Source organism: Gopherus flavomarginatus, chromosome 2 (genome assembly GCF_025201925.1).
Source record: "Gopherus flavomarginatus isolate rGopFla2 chromosome 2, rGopFla2.mat.asm, whole genome shotgun sequence".
In the NCBI taxonomy this organism is placed as follows: domain Eukaryota; kingdom Metazoa; phylum Chordata; order Testudines; family Testudinidae; genus Gopherus; species Gopherus flavomarginatus.
The window spans coordinates 241,155,537-241,173,036 of record NC_066618.1 but is presented as its reverse complement, the minus strand read 5'-3'; positions in this window follow the sequence as shown (position 1 = coordinate 241,173,036).

Below are 17,500 nucleotides of genomic sequence, written 5' to 3'. Positions count from 1 at the left end.
CTTGTGCTGATCTCAAGATACTATTGGGTATGACAAAAGACATCACAGATTCAGTATGTAAGGTTATAAAACAAAATCCTGAAATATGTAATTTAAAATACAAATACAAATTTGAAATTTACAGTACAAAGAATATTTATACATTTAGTGTGAAAATGTAAACTTCATTCCCTCATAATAATAATTTCATACAAGAATGTTAATGTCATCATATTATTCTGTCCAAACTAGGTTGAGTGATGTCTGCATTGCCAGAAAGTGAGAAAGGAATTAAATCTGGATACCACCTTCAAAAGCATAACGGTGAATTTTGGACTCTGAGACATCTACTACATATCTTCTGAAATTACATCCTTTCCATTGTCCATGAATTAGGAATGTTCTTAGGGGTAGGCAACTTATGGCATCATCAGGGGTAGGTAACCTATGGCATCATCAGGGGTAGGCAACCTATGGCACGCGTGCCGAAGGCAGCACACAAGCTGATTTTCAGTGGCACTCACATTGCTCGGGTACTGGCCACCAGTCCGGGGGGCTCTGCATTTTAATTTAATTTTAAATGAAGCATCTTAAGCATTTTAAAAGCCTTATTTACTTTACATACAACAATAGTTTAGTTATATATTATAGACTTATAGAAAGAGACCTTCTAAAACCGTTAATGTATTACTGGCACGCGAAACCTTAAATTAGAGTGAATAAATGAAGACTCAGCACACCACTTCTGAAAGGTTGCCAACCCCTGATATACATGATATAAAGTCTTATTCACTTCCCTAAAAAGCAGTAAGAAATCTTTGAAAGAGAGAGTCAAAGATAATAGTTTATAATTATCCATTTTTATTATTGCTGCAAAATGAGGCCTTGAATTCACAACAATCAGTGCAGTGCAGTGAGTGGAACAACAGAAGTCATTGTTGAACTCTGTTACTCCTTGCACTGGCATGGCATATTTCTGCAGGTTATTCTTGTATCATTTTTCCTACCCCTATTCCTGTATTTCTTTTTTGTTTGTTTGTTTTTGTTCTGTTTCTAAAAATGGAAATTAGATTCTGTTGTGGAAAACATATTACAGTGTTTACTCTGCTTACTACATATGGGCTTATTCAGAACATTTAATAAGAGCGATACGAAGTATTACTGTAACCTTACCCTTGCATATACGTCAGTCGGCCCTGGGAATTGGTGAGAATGGATTTAATAGGGCCATTACCAACAACAAGAAGGGATATACTGTATATACTGATAGCCACAGATTATTTAACAAGATGAGTAGAAGCATTTCCACTTCAAAATAAGTCAGTATAGGAGGTGGCAAAGAAAATGTACAAAATTATCATTCACTTTGGCTGTCCACAGTGGATACTGACATATCGCAGTTCTGAATTAAATAATGAGGTCAAGACTTATTCTTGTGGTTATTTTTACTATTTCTTCAAACACACTATCAGGTCACAGATAGTTGACTGTGACCATGTGCTTCATTACCCTCATGATTTTTTTTTAAATGTAAATTGATGCTGCAAGTTTTTCTGAACACCCACACTATTTTTTCTTACCCATCAAAAAAAACCCCAACATATTATTCAAGGTAGTAATACTAAAAGATGGGATAGTAAACCACAATAATTGCACATAAAAGCAATATCAAATAGGGGAAGGAACGTACATACTGATCTGTCCATGAGCAGCAGGTATTGCAGGCCAGAGGAGGCTGAGCCTCCCCAAACAGCCAGGCATGGGCCTGCTCCACCCAAAGCTGCCTCCTGCTTCCTGCCATTTCTCCCTTGGCCCCAACCCAGGCAGGCTGCTCCTCTTCCCCAAAGCAGACTGGGGTTGGGATAGGGTGGGCCGGCCTAGGACTTGAGGCAGCTGGGGACAGTGGTGGGGCCATCCAGTGCTGGGGCCCCCAGTGCCCCAGGGCTGGGGGTGCTGTGGCTGTGCCACCTGGTGCTCCGGGGCTGGGGGCACTGGGGCTGCCCACCAGATACTCTGGGTCTGGGGTCACTGGGGCCATGCCACCTGGCACTCCAGGGCTAGGGATGCTGGAGCTGGCCATCAGACACTCCGGGGCTGGGGCCACACTGCCCAGTGCTCTGGGGCTGGGGGTGCTGGGGCTACCCACCTGGTGCTCCAGGGCTGGAGCACTTGGGAGGGCCATCTGGGTGGCCCGGGCTGGAGCAGGGGGGTCAGAGGCTGCGGTGAGGAGCTTGAGGTTCCATCAGGGGAGAGGAGTAGAAGGAGCAGGGGAGGGCTGGAGCCTTGGACAGAAGGGGTGAGGCCAGAGATTAGCCTCCCTGAACAGGCAGCTCATGGACTGACCAAAGGAAAGTTTAGAACTAATTTTCTTTCAGTTTAATCTGGATATGTCCAAAAAAATGGTAATAGAATGTAGCTTCATCAGCCCATACCATCCACAAACCAAAGGATTGGCTGAAAACACTAACAAATCCATCAAAAGGTAATTTTAAGGATGGGAAAATTACAGTACTAAAGGCAAGTAGAATGCACCATGCCAGAAGCTGAAAATTAGTTCTAAATCTTCAAAGTTAATTTATTACTTTGCAAGTCTTTTTACCATATCACATGTGAAATGAAAAATAATCATAGCAATGCAGTGATAGCCTTCTCCTTACACCTTTTTGATTCCATGTAATCTGTCTCAGTCAAGACATTATGTTTACTTTTTTTTTTACAAACTAAAATCAATCACCATTTGTTACAGAGGATTGTGGAAGTTGGTTGATGACACTGGGGGTAACGGATGAATTTATTGATGACTTTTGTGTGTGTGTGTGATCTAAACTGAACATGACAACAAAGATGTCACCCTTTCGACTACTGTATGGCTTTGAAGCAACATTTTCAGACCAAGTCTCAGAGAATTATGTGGTAAGTGTATTTAAGTACCATCAGCTTACATGTAAATATGTTATTCAGTGATTCTTTACTTCACAAATATAGCCTCATCTCCATTTCTTTACAAAACCACCAAATTTCAAGGTTCTCAATGAACAATACTACAAAGAGTACTGATTAAATCTGAAATCTAGAAAGGATGCTGACATTGCACTGGTTCTTAGTAATATTTTTAAAGCACAAGAACAACAACCAATACAGTATGCTTGAAGAAAGAGTTCTAAATATGGGAAAATAACATTTGAGGTTGGGCACTGTGTTATGTTACTGAATGCAAGAAAGAGATCAAGAAAGGGATGGCCACTGCAAAGTACCTATTGTGGACCATGCAAAGTTACCACTGCTATGGGTAAAAGAGTTAAATTGGAAATCATCTCAGGGAAACTTAGGATCTACGTACAGTATCTCCCACTTAAAGCCATTTAAAGGGCCACCAACATTAGGTGCTGAAAACAGATCAGAGGAAAATATGGAAAATCAAACTGCTGTAGATGACATTGAAAAAACAGTCCCTCAGAAGAGATAGGGAAAGGGGGTAGCATGTATCTTGCAAGCCTTATGACAGCAGAGTTATAAATGTGGAGGTCTCAGACACAGAAGAAGAGGAGTGTGTAGTGGAAGAAGTTGCAGGCAGCAATCCAAGTGATGTTGATGACCTGCTTATGGAGGATGGGAAAAATGAAGAATGGCTTCTGAAAAGTAATTGCTTACCGCACCCTTTTTAAAAACAATTTAACGAATTTCCATTTACGAAGTATGTCAAAAGTTTTCATGTAAAAATGGCAGCATTCACAATAGTAAAACAGAGAAGAAGGAAACTGTATTATCATGCATGTAATGTGTGTTACCTTTTTTTTTTCCTCGTAACATTTTTACAGACCCACAAGGTTACACAGAAACTGGAGGCCAAAATGAGAAAAATCAGTCTGTATAATTTTTTGTTTCCTGGCCTGAAGCCAAGAAGATGGCTGGGTGATGAGGTACCTTTAAATAGCAATAAATATGGATGGTGACTGGACTGATTTGTCAAATATTTTTGAAATTTTAACTCTTTTTTTTCCCATCATCTGTTGTAGGTTATTGATGTGTATTTGTATTGTATTGTGTGGTCAAGAAAGCAAGTGGAAAGATAGGCTACTTATTGTGACTCTACATGGAAATATCAATTTTATCAATAATTAAACCATCTGATGAATATGTGCTAAAACACATTTAAGTCCAAATAGCCAGAAGTGTGAATATAAAACTCTAATTGCAGCATTTTGCTGTACTTGTTGCTGCCAAACATGTACTCAGAAGTATTTTGATTTATATACCTGAGATACAATCCTTGACATCTTGAAGACCACATTAGTTCTTCAAGTGCTTGCTCATGTCAATTCGATGCTAGGTGTGCATGCGTCACATTCACAGTTGCCCGAGATTTTTCCTCTTAATGGTATCCGTAGGGCCGGCCCTAGCACTCCGCAGAGCCCCGTTCCTCTGTACCAGTATATGGGGCACCGCTGGCCCCACACCTACTCAGTTCCTTCTTAACGCCTGTGACAGTTACTTGAATGGCTTCTTGCTTTTGCAAGGCTTTCCTTCTATAGTGGTTTGGTCTTCTTCTTCGCGTAGTCTGTCAGTTTGATGATGAAGTTTTCACGCTCTCTCTTTTTGTGGATTCTAGAGTGACTCCTAAGTCCAACGCGTGATGCACATACTTGTAAGCAGATCAGGCAGACAGCGTCATTGGTGAGGGACTTGTTAGCTATAGTAGTGGTATAACGCTTTTCCCTTTCAGCTAACAGTCGATTGTTTCATCCTCTTCAAAGGCTTGGAAAGCTCTGAATATTGCGTGTCGCCATGCTGATCTATTTGACACACACTTCTCGAGATCACGCGGTTTTATTGCACTGAAGTGTATACTGTTCTTGATGCTATCCTTATAGTGCTTTCTGGGGTGGCCTTGATTCCAGTGTCCTTGTGCCAATTCTCCATAGAAACATTTTTCTGTGGAGTCAATGTTCAGGCATCCTAATGATGTGTCCAGTGTAGTTGGGCTTTTATCAGCCTGGCCTTGGGGCTTGTGGCATTTGACTTTTGGAGAACCTCCAGGTTGGTAATTTTGTCTTGCCAGCGGATCCCCATAATGGCACACAGAGACCATATATAGAAGGCCTCTAGCTGTTTGATATGCTATTTGTATGGTGTCCAGGTTTCACAGCTGTAAAGGAGAGATGTGAACACAAAAGCATTGTAAAATTTTTGTTGTTTTTGAAAGGGTTATGTTGTGGGATTTCAGGACTTTGTTACGTAGCTTTCCTAGTGTGGTCTTCACAGTTTTGTATATATTTATAATTATAGTTAGAGATAGAGTATAGCTAGTTGTCTCATTCTTAGAGGGACATCATCCCAGGAACTGGACATGTCCTGGTCTCCAGGCTTCAAGCTGTGCTCCACCTGCAGCAAACCTATGCCAGTGAGCAACCCACATTCAGCCTGTCTGAAGTGCCTTGGGGAAGTTCACATCAAAGACAAGATCATGTAAGATCTGCAGGGGCTTCAAGCCAAGAACTCAAAAAAACAGACATTCACCTGAAGGCTCTGCTAATGGAGGCAACCCTCAGACTGGGTTCAGAGCCGTCTGCTCCGAATCAGCACTGAGAACTTTGGCCTCGGTATGAAGTGCACTACTGGCACCGTGCTTTTTCTGGCACCATTCACCATCCCCAATGCCAAGAAAGAGGCACAGGAAACAGAGTGCAGAAAGAGGACATTCCCTGTCGCCAAAGAAGGTCACAAGGGGGGGCCGTGATGAGACCCGTGCCAGGCCACTTGTCATGCTCAGAGCCGTGGTCAGCTCCAGCGACACCCCTCCATCCCCCCGAGGGCACCAAGCCTTGGGCCCCACCTCCGATTCCTGGGAGCAGTCATGGACCCTCACGCCTCTCGACTCCAGAGGCTTTCCAAGCTGTGAAGGACTTGTTGTCCATTCTGGTACTGCCCACTCTGTATGGTGAGATTTTGGCAAACCAGTAAAGTGCCTGAAACCCCTATTGCTTATTGCTAAAAGCAGCCATGTCAGCAAGCCGTAAATTGGCCATGCAGCAGCATTCGCTTAACCAAGGCAGGAGGCAAGGCGGTTTTGGGTGCCACAGAATGGGCAGCTTGACACCCCACCCCCATCTTTCCTGATAAGAATTGTGTTGAAATTGCTGATATGTGCATTTTAGAAGAACAGGAAGGCTGTCTATGTACTCTCAGGAATGTGTCTGACAGGGCCTCCAGGGGGGCAAACTCTGAAAAACCACACCTGGTTAATCCAGTGTTTCCCAAACTGTATTCGTGGAACACTGGTGTTCCACACAATGTGAATACGTGTTCCGTGAAAGAATCGTAATTTTCAAAAAAAGGGTCTTTAAATTTTTTTTTATTTTAAATCTGGCATATTTGAAGCGTAGTTTAAAACTATTTTTGAATGACTACAATTAACATAAAACTCTTTTTCCAGTTATTGATAGATCTCATATTGAATATCATGGCATAAAGAGAATGAGGCACGCAAGCATGTTGACGTCTACCCCTTTCGGGCATGTTTCAGTTAGTGACGTCACACCCCTTCTACTTGAGGCTGCGCGAACTACAGCAGTATGCACACACCATTCTCTTTACGCCACGTTGAATATAACATATTCACTCAACACGTTCAAACCTGTGGGTCTTTACCGTGTGTGCGATAAGTACAACTAAACTAGCTTCGCTCAAAACAATATAAATATTTGTGACCAACAAAATTTGACAAAAATCAGTATTTTTTAATATTGTTACTAAACCTAATCACCATGGATTTGTGGCTAAAAGAAGGAACTTTGAAACGAAAAGCAAGTTCTTCTGGTACTCCAATTGTGGCCAAAATAAATGAGCAAAATATTGTGACCCTTCAAAGTGAGGATGAACAATCGCAGTCTTTTGTTGCCAAAAAGTCTGTTAGTACTAGTGAGTTATCCAAGGTGAAAGAATTTCCACCGAAGTATATCAAAAAAAAAAGAAGAAGCAGGTGTTAAAAGACCAAAATGAAAGTATGATGAAAGGTATTTGTCTTTCGATTTTACGTGTGTTGGAAATAAAGATATTCCTGACGCACAGTGCGTCATGTGCAACAAAATACTAGCAAACAGTTCATTGACTCCTGCTAAGCTTCGTAGGCATTTGGAAACCAAGCATACTGAATACAAAGACAAAGATAAAAGTTTTTCCAAGAGGCAGCGTGACTCACTTCGAAAATGTAAACTTTTGATGATTAAAACTGCTAAAACAGACAACGAAAGTGCAAGGTATCTTATTAAGTTACCATATAGCGCTTGCCAAAGAAGCTCAGACTATTGGAGAAACACTTATCAAGTCTTGCGTGAAAGAGATTATAAATGCACGTTGAGCGAGCAGTCTGGTAAAAAAATTGATGCTGTACAGTTGTCAAATAATCAGGGACAGTGCAAAGATGTTTTGCGCCCTAGGCGAAACTTCCACCTAGCGCCTCCCCCACCCCTAGGCGCCCCCCCTTGCGGCAGCTCCCCACCCTGAGGCATCCCCCCCGCCCCAGCTCACCCCTGCTCCGCGCATGAGCAACCCGAGCAAGCCGTGGCTGCTTCACTTCTCCCACCTCCCAGCAGGGCCGCCCGGGGAAGGGACAAGTGGGGCAATTTGCCCCAGGCCCCGGGCTCCGCAGGGGCCACCAAGAGAACGGGTGAGGCTCCCGCCCTAGCCTGACCCCGCCTCTGCCCCTCACCTGGAGCCTCAACGGATCCAGCAGCGTCCCTGAACAGCAGTGCACTGTGGCTCCGGCAGGACTCCTGAGCTCCCAGCCCTGCCCCCTTACCATGTGGTTCTGAGCAGGGCGGAGCTCAGGAGCCCCGCCGGAGCCATGCCGCACCGCTGTTCAGGGACACTGCTGGATAAGACGCGCTAAGGCTCCGGGTGAGCGGGGCACCAGGTATAAGGGGCCGGAGCCGGAGGGGTTGGCTAAGGGGCAGGAAGTCCTGGGAACAGTCAGGACAAAGGGAGGGGGCAGAGGTGGGGGGGGCAGTCAGGGGACAGGGAATGGGGGGGGTTGGATTGTGGGCATTCCGGGGGTTTGTCAGGACTCAGTGGGGGGGTGGATAGGGGTCGAGGCAGTCAGGGGACAGGGAGCAGGGGTGGGGTCCTAGGGTGGTGGTGGTGGTGGGTCTCTGGGGGATGGTGAGGGGGCAAGGAACACGATAGGTCGGGGATTCTGAGGGGGGTGGGCAGTTGGGGGGCAGGAAGTAGGGGGGTCAGACAGGGGGCAGGGCCAGGCTGTTTGGGAGGCACAGCCTTCCCTACCCTAAAGCTCATTCAGCAGTTTGAGGCTTGCAGAAGAGCCAAGCTGTTAGCTTTTCCATTAGGGCTACCATCTGTTTTACTTCTCAAATGCCAAATTATAGTCTACATTTAATTTCAGTGCTATAGGGATATTCATGTCAGGGGAGAGTAGCTTCATTTAAAATTAGCCACTGGGGGAGGGATCACATGAGAAGAGCAATATCCTGCACCACCTACCTCCTTCCCGACCCTACCAAGGGAGACACTTCCCCCTTTCCCCCCTCCCCCGACATTCCCTGAGGCTTCAGAGGATTTAATTCAGTGGTTCTCAAATTTTTTGTCCTGGTGACCCCATTCACATAGCAAACCGCTGAGTGCGACCCCCCCTCCATACATTGAAAACACTTTTTTATATATTTAACACTATTATAAATGCTGGAGGCAAAGCGGGGTTTGAGGTGGAGGTTGACAGCTCGCGACCCCCAGTAATAACCTTGTGACCCCCTGAGGGGTCCCGACCCCCAGTTTGAGAACCCCTGGGTTAATTTAATTTTAGCACCCTGTGTCCATTCACATGCATGTGCTATTTTGAGCATGTCAATTTTCACAACATAGGCTCATCCCAGATTCTGGAACAAGCTCAAATGCTCAGTTCGTGGAGTTTGTACATAAGCTATACTAAAGACAAACCCACATTAACCGTCTCCAGTTTGTGAGGGACCCCATGGAGCCAGTCTCTAGGAAACAGATAAATGTATGGAGGTTAAGTCCATTAACGGCTATTAGCCAGGATGAGTAACGAATGGTGTCGCTAGCCTCTGTTTGTCAGAGGGTGGAGATGGATGGCAGGGGAGAGATCACTTGATCATTACCTGTAGGTTCACTCCCTCTGGGGCACTTGGCATTGGCCATTGTCGGTAGACAGGATACTGGGCTGGATGGACCTTTGGTTTGACCCAGTATGGCTGTTCTTATGTTCTAACCTAAATGAACCCAAAGTTATGGAGACAGATATGAGTCAAGGAAGCCAGCAGAGTATGAGAAACCTGGAAAAATCTCTGATTGGGTGGGCTCAGGCGTTTGGTCACAAGCTGAGGTGGTTCAAAAGTTTTGGATTTTTTGAAGCAGAATTTTTTAGTGTTTCTTTAAACAATCAAACACAGCAAGCAGCAAACATTTGGCCGCACACTTCTGAAACCCCAAACCATATTCAGGTTTTGGCAGACTAATTTCAGCTTTTTAATTAAAAAAAACCACAACAAATTTTGAAGGAAAGTAGACATCGTCCGTGATTTTTTTCTGCTTTTTAAAAACCCCTAGTTTTCGATCCAAAAAAGTTTTGACGGAAAATATTTGTCCAGCCCTTTTAATGAGCTTTAGTGCCTTTTAGCACTAGCTGATGCTGAGAACCAGCGATACCTTGTAAAGAAGTTTTCTCAAAGCTGGATTTGTGCCGAGATGCGGAAGGTTTATTTTTCCCACGGCTGCCCCTGGCAGGGAGCAAGTGGGGCAATTTGCCTGGGCCCTGCAGGGGCCCCCACGAGAATATAGTATTGCAATTTTTTTTATGGAAGGGGTCCCCGAAATTGCTTTGCCCCAGGCCCCTTGAATCCTCTGGGCGGCCCTGCCTCCCAGGCTTGCGGCACCTAAGCTGATTGGCACTGCAAGCCTGGGAAGCAGGAGAAGTGAAGCAGCGACGGCGTGCTCAGGGAGGAGGCGGGACAGGGGTGAGCTGCTTCACTTCTCCCGCCTCCCAGGCTTGCAGTGCCAATCAGCTTAGGTGCTGCAAGCCTGGGAGGCGGGAGAAGTGAAGCAGCCACAGAATGCTCGGGAAAGAGGCGAGGCAAGGGTCAGCTGAGGTGGGGAGTTCCCCTGCGTGCTGCCCCCCCCTTACTTAATACAGGCAGCCTTCCCCACGCTCCCCTGCCCCAGTTCCCTCTGCCTAACTGCTGGCGGCAACCAGGGAGGCCGAAGATCTGGCTGCTGTGGTCACTGCCGAAGAAAATGGCGCCTCCCAAATCCCAGCGCCCTAGGCGACTGTCTAGGTCCCCTAAATGGTTGCTGCAAATAATAGTGTTGCATGCCATATTAAAGATCTTGCCGATGACATAGAAAAAGAGCTAGTTTGCCAACTGAAAATTTGCCATGAGTATTCATTGCAGCTTGATGAGTCCATTGATGTTTCAGAACTTGCTGTGCTACTAGTATTTGTCCGATATAGATTTAATATTATTATTGAAGAGAACCTGCTCTTATGTGAATCTCTGCAAAGCAACACAACTAGAGAAGAAATATTCAACTGCATCAACAATTTTATCAGAAAGCATGAAATTTGTTGGGGAAAATGTATTGATGTATGGTATGCACTGACATTGCTCGGGCAATGATCGGGAAGATTAAGGGAGCTGTAACGCAAATCATAAGTGTGGCACCAGAAAGCACTAAGAGCCATTGTGTTCTACACAGATAAGCACTTGCAGTTAAAAAAAAATACCAGCATATCTGAAAATTGTGCTCGATGAAGCAGTACAAATTATCAATTTTGTCAAATCTTGACCACTTCAATCCAGGTTATTTAAAATTTTGTGCGAGGAAATGGGTAGTCAGCACAAAACACTTCTTTTACATACAGAAGTGAGGTGGCTATCCAGAGGAAACATGCTTGTGAGGCTTTTTGAGCTTCTTAGTGAGCTACTGGTATTCTTCACTTTAGATAATTCAGGACAAAAATGTAATGACTGTCTGACAAATTCCTCGTGGCTAATGAGACTTGCATATCTTTCAGATATTTTTGCAAAATTAAATGAAATTAATCTGTTGCTGCAAGGAAAGAATGTGACCATTTTTACTACAATGAATAAAATTTTGGTGTTAAAAAAGAAACTGGAATTCTGGGCATCTTCTGTAGAACAGAATAACTTTGACTGCTTCCCTACAGTACATGAATTTCTGACTGAAATAAATTCTACAGTCCATGAAGACGTTTCCATTACCATTTTACAGCACTTACGTGACTTGCAGGTCTCTTTATTAGAATATTTCCTACAACTCCTGATGATAATGCTTGGGTTCGAAATCCATTTGTAATTACAGCCAAACCAGTCGGCTTTACTGTGCATGATTATGAAAGCCTAATTGACTTAATTTCTGACTCCAATTTGAAACAAAAGTTTAAGGATCTTCCACTGAATAATTTTTGGAGCAGCCTAATAGAAGAGTACCCTAATGTGGCTAAACATGCAGTTTGAGTGCTCCTTCCTTTTGCTACAATTTATTTGTGTGAGATGGGATTTTCATATTATACTGCAATGAAAACCAAATATAGGAATAGACTTGATGCTGCGCTTTACATGAGGATTCAACTTTCCAGCATTATTCCTAACATTAAGCGAATTTGTGATAGAAAAATGCAGAAACACCACTCCCATTAAATCCAAATTTGTATTTGTTTATAAAAATAGATTTTCCTAGTAAAAATCCAATTTGTTTGGTGTTTGTGTATATATAAAAACAGATTTTTTTAAGTAGAACACTGTTTTTAATTTTGACTCTTGCACTTAATTTTTGTACTACTTTATATGTGCTTTCTAGTTAGAAATTGTTAGTTCAAGTTATTTTAAATTTGTATTTTTGCTTTGTTTTATAAAATAAAATATATTTGAGCATAAATAATGCAATTTTTTAAATTGAAAACAAAAAAAGACTACAAAATAATATTATAAGTGTTCTATAATAGGCTAAAAGTGTTCCGTGGCCAAAAAAGTTTGGGAAACGCTGGGTTAATCAATGACCAGAAGGAAACCTCTTGCTTGACCTTTGAAAGTGTTGTTTAACAAGTTTTCTTCACATGACATGTCCTTGTATTACTAATGTATAAATTAGGGGAAAAATTCAATTAGTTAGACTCTTTGGGAGAGTTTCTTCAAGGACTCTCCCTCTGGACGCATCTTGTGGTCCCCACCAGCAGATGGGGACCCCCGTCTCAGCAATCATACTTTGTGGCATCCGAGAGGCATACCATGGCGCTATCCCGTCCAACCCTGGACCATGCTTACGGCACTGATCCTGGCACCAAGGTCACCGAAATGGTCTAGGCAGAGATAGGACAGGCTGAGGAGGAAGTACCAGCCCCTCCCGTAGCACTAGTCTCCTCATTGTTGTCCGCAGACAAGGCAAGAGAAGGCCCTTCCAACCCCCTTTCACTGGATGATTTTAGGGCTCATCAAGAACTCCTGAAGCAGGTCACCATGAACCTTGGGCTGCAAGTGGAGGAACTGAAAGAGTCCACCCACAGCCCAATTGACATCTTGGCTGCTGTGGCTCCCTCTAAAGTGGCCCTTCCAGTCAACAAAGAGGTGCTGAGGCCAGTTAAGACCCTCTGCATAGTTTGCTTCATTGAAAAGTATAACTGCATTCTTAATTATTTTTTTCAATGAACGCAGAGTGCAATTATGCAAAATTATATATTATTGCTTCCTTTCAACACACCAACTCATTGGGTTATTGGGGTAAGATATTTTCCATGGTTATACTTTGGGATTGTATGCACTAAATGTTCTACTACATAACAGGTTTCAAATACAGCTGTGTAGCAGTGTTATAATTTCCTCTATTATGGGTTTTCAATACAGTTTAATATGTGCAAATGAAATTGGAACTTCAGTGTAAGTCTTGAAATTCTGAGGACTGAAGTTTAAAAAATTCTGAGGACTGAAGTTTAAAAAATAAAATGCTAGTGTGAAGTGTTATGTTGGTAATGTAAAATTAAAGAATATAGTCTGTAGTGTTTTAACCAAGGAATTCACAACATGATTTTATCTTGTGTGTTAGTGAAACATAATAGATGAGAATATCTGCATGCAATGTTTTGAAAAATCATTATACAATTATTGAAATTATTATATTACCAATAACATATGCATATATATTTACATTTACAGATAACATTAATGGAAACAAAAGAATTGTTAATAATTAATCCCTTGTGTAATGAGACAACATATTCTCCCTGAGGAACCGGAGGCAATTTTTTAGATACTTATTTTCATAGTTTAAATGTAGTGTTAATGTGAAAGTATTTTCAGTAAATGTAACATAAGTGAGGATAATATCTTCCTGATATTAAGGAAGAAAAATGGAAACTGCACATATTTGTACTCACTGTGCTTACTGATGGATATTGAGTGAACTTGTGTGATTTGAGAATGGCTAACTGCTTCATTGAACGTGGGCACAAAACACTAGCATCTAGCATTAGTGAGAAGATATTATTAGCAACACAGGCCATAGCAAATCAATAAATAGCATAAGACTCTGATATGATAATATGAAACCAAGTGTATATATAGTAGCATTAAACCATTGCAACCATTCAGTAAATAGGGGGTGCAGGCTGTGGGATGGGGCCGGGGTTGAGAGGTTTGGGGTGCAGCCAGGGGCTCTGGGTTTGGGGAGGACTCAGGGCTGGGGCAGAGGCTCAAGATTGGGGTGCAGGCTTACCTCAGGCAGCTTCTGCTCCGCAGCAAGCGGGGCTAAGGCAGGCTCCCTGCCTGTCCTGGCTGCGCACTGCGCCCTGGAAGTGGCCAGCAAGTTCAGCTCCTAGGTGGGGGTGGGATCACGAGGTTCTGTGCGCTCCTCTTGCCTGCAGGAACAACCTCCGCAGCTCCCATTTGCCGTGGTCCCCAGCCAATGGGAGCACACAGACGGTGCTCAGGGGCGGGGGCAGCGCATGGAGCCCCATGGTCCCCCCCACCTAGGAGCCGGACCTGCTGGCCGCTTCTGGGGCGCAGTGCGGAGCCAGGACAGGCAGGGAGCCTGCCTTAGCCCCACAGCACCGCCAACTGGACTTTTAACAGCCTGGTTGGCAGCGCTGACCGGAGCCACCAGCGCAGTGATTTCCCTGCACCCCCCCAGTGGGGGTGTAAACCCCCCTGAATTTCCCCAACACCCCCCCTAGTTTTGTGAGTTAGTTACATACCAATTCAGTGACTGTTTGGAAATCTGAATTTAAACTGAAACATTAATACACACTTTAAAAGCTTATACAGTGTTTGATAAAATATGTGTGTCTGAAAAAGCATAATAGATTTGAAAAGTATGAACATAGACTAGCTTCCTTATACAGCTGTTTTTTATGATGCCAGTGCATTCATTTCGATGGTGTTGGCCAGCCTATTAATTTCAAATGATGATTTGTAAGCAAAGTCTAAATGAGCTCTCCCTGACAGCTAGTGATGAGCTGGGGCAGTGGGGAAAGGCTTCAGGGCCAGATTATATTTACATTCACACCTAATCTACCTAGGTATCCAGCAAACAGAGCTATGTTGTCCAAGTGACAGATTTTGGCTGGGGTTGGGTTACAAAGCACTTGAATGTGGAGGGAATGGGGGATGAAATGTTGTTCTTATTGTTTGAGTAAGGGCAGTAGAATTGTAGCCTGTGATGATTTGAAGACATCAAGAGAGACGGTGGGGACCTGTCCCTCTCCACTGTTTAAAGACAGAGCTGATTAGGCTCCATAGATAGTCTTTTGTTCTGTTAAGTGACCACTGCAGCTGAAATCACTGATAATCAGGTCTAAGTGCTTAGTCCTGTTGTGGGGACAGTGTTCCTGTGGGTACAGTGTTTTTGTGTAAGAGACAACCCAGACTGCACTAGCAGCGAGCGAGATTCCTGCACTGAGAGCTCAGCTGAAATCACTGAGAGCTGGTGGAACCTCAAGAGACCAACTCGCAGAGGTCACAGTGGCAGGTGGCAGCCAAAGGTGACTGTGCAGGGCCATTGGCAACAGAGTGGTGGAGTGAACGGTGGCACAACGAACAGACATGGCCAGAGGGAACAGTGAGCAGCTGGAGGAACAAGCAAAGTGCCTTCTTGTCCCCCACCTGGCAGGTGTACTCACGTGAAAGCACCTCTGAACTCTGAGTCTCCACTGACCAAGGACAACACCGGTGAGTGGAGTGCGGTGGAGGGAAAAGTGAGGGGCGTGTTAAATAAACATTTGTTTGTTGGACTATATTTTAGTCACCTTGCTCCAGAATGCTAGATTTGTGACTGGGAATGGAAACTTATATAAATATGTTTCCTAGTAGGCCAAGATTTTTAAAATTCATTATTTGCCAAGGTTGTTATCTCACATTGTTGCTGCCTTTGGAGGTCATTATATTGGGGAGTTTCTGTACTAAACATTTTTATTATTATAATTATTTTTTACATAAGAATGGTCATACTGGGTCAGACCAATGGTCCATATAGCCCAGTACCCTGTCTTACAACAATGGCCAATGCTAGGTGCTTCAGAGTGAATGAACAGAACAGGTAATCATCAAGTGACCATCCCCTGTTGCCCATTCTCAGCTTCTGGCAAACAGGCTAGGGACACTCAGAGCATGGTATTGCATCCCTCCCCATTCCGGCTAATAGCCACAGATGGACCTGTTCTCCAGGAATTTATCTAGTTCTTTTTATAATCCTGTTGTAGTTTTCGTGATCACAGCATTCCCTGGCAAAGAGTTCCCTGGGTTGACTTTATATATAGTACTTCCTTTTGTTTTTTTAAAACCTGCTGCCTATTAATTTCATTGGGTGACTGCTAGTTCTTCTGTTATGTGAAGGATTAAATAAAATTTCCTTATTCACTTTCTTCGCACCAGTCAAGATTTTGTAGACCTGTCATATCCCCATTAGTCATCTCTTTTCTAAGCTGAAAATTCCCAGTCATTTTAATCCCTCCTCCTGTTTCATACCCCTGATCATTTTAGTTGCCCATCTCTGTACCTCTTCCAATTCCAATATATATATTTTTAGGATGGGTGACCAGATCTGCACACAGTATTCAAGGTGTGGGCGTACCATGGATTTATATAGAGGCAATGTGATATTTTCTGTCTTATTATCTATCCCTTTCTTAATGATTCCCAACATTGTTTGCTTTTGTGACTGCTGCTGCACATTGAGTGGATGTTTCAGAGAACTATTCACAATGACTCCAACATCTCTTTCATGAGTGTTAACAGCTAATTCAGATGCCATCATTTTGTATGCATAGTTGAGATTGCTTTCCCATGTGCATTACTTCGCATTTATCAACATTGAATTTAATTTGCCATTTTGTTGCCCAGTCACTCAATTTTGTGAGATCCTTTTGTAGCTCTTCGCAGTCTGCCTGGGACTTAACCATCTTGAATAGCTTTGTATCATCTGCAAATTTGCCACCTCACTGTTTACCCATTTTTCCAGATGAATATGTTGAACAGTACTGGTCCCCGAACTGACCCCTCAAGGATACCACTATTTATCTCTCTCCATTCTGAAAACTGATAATTTATTCCTACCCTTTGTTTCCCATCTTTTAACCAGTTACTGATCCATGAGCGGACTGCCCTCTTATCCCATGATGGCTTACTTTTCAAAAGTCAATTTAAATTAAACAAATTTTTTTAATTATTTTTTTTTAGAAATCTAGATCTGTTATGTGTTTTGGTGTAACTTGCATTTTCCTTATGTTAAATTTGCATAATCCTAACAAAACATTTACTTTATTCATATCTCTTTTATATATCTCATTGGACCTGACATCCCCCCTGTAAATTCGAACACCCCCCCTAATTTCAATTCCTGGGGAAACCACTGCACCAGATTCCCTTTTCAACCAGGCCTTCCAGTCTAAAACCGTACGCCTGGCAACCCTGGTTCTGGGCTGAGGGCGCTAGCCTGGGGCAGGGGCTGGCAGCCATGGTGGAGGTTGGAATGGGTGGGGCAGGGGGTTAACCTCCCCCAGCAGTGCTTCATGTGCTGCCCATTATTTTAATGTACATTTCAGTAAAGAAAAAAGTGTTAACTCTCTATCTAGAAATATGTTTAGATGCTTGTTTTTGAAAAAGCACTGAAATGTAAAGTAAGCTATTCCTGTTTATATACCTCCTGACAATCAAAGTTTTTACATTTTTAACAATACCTCTGGTTGTGTCATTTACAAAGGAGATTTCAAAATGGTAGCAAATTGTAAAGGGCAACAACTGTCACCATGGTTTGCTACCTCTCACCCTTGTCATCTAGTTGGGATGGTGCTTGATGGCCGGTCAGAACTTTGCTACCCCGGACCAATGAGAAAGGGCGGGTAGCACATTGTGACCGGCACTCCACGCGCCAGTAAGCCTACCGGTAGCAAAATCTGCCCCTACGTGACAGTTTTTAACACTAGCCCGGCCCCGAGGCGGGGCGCTGTGATTGGTCAGTTTGAACGTCAGCGGCCAGTGCAACA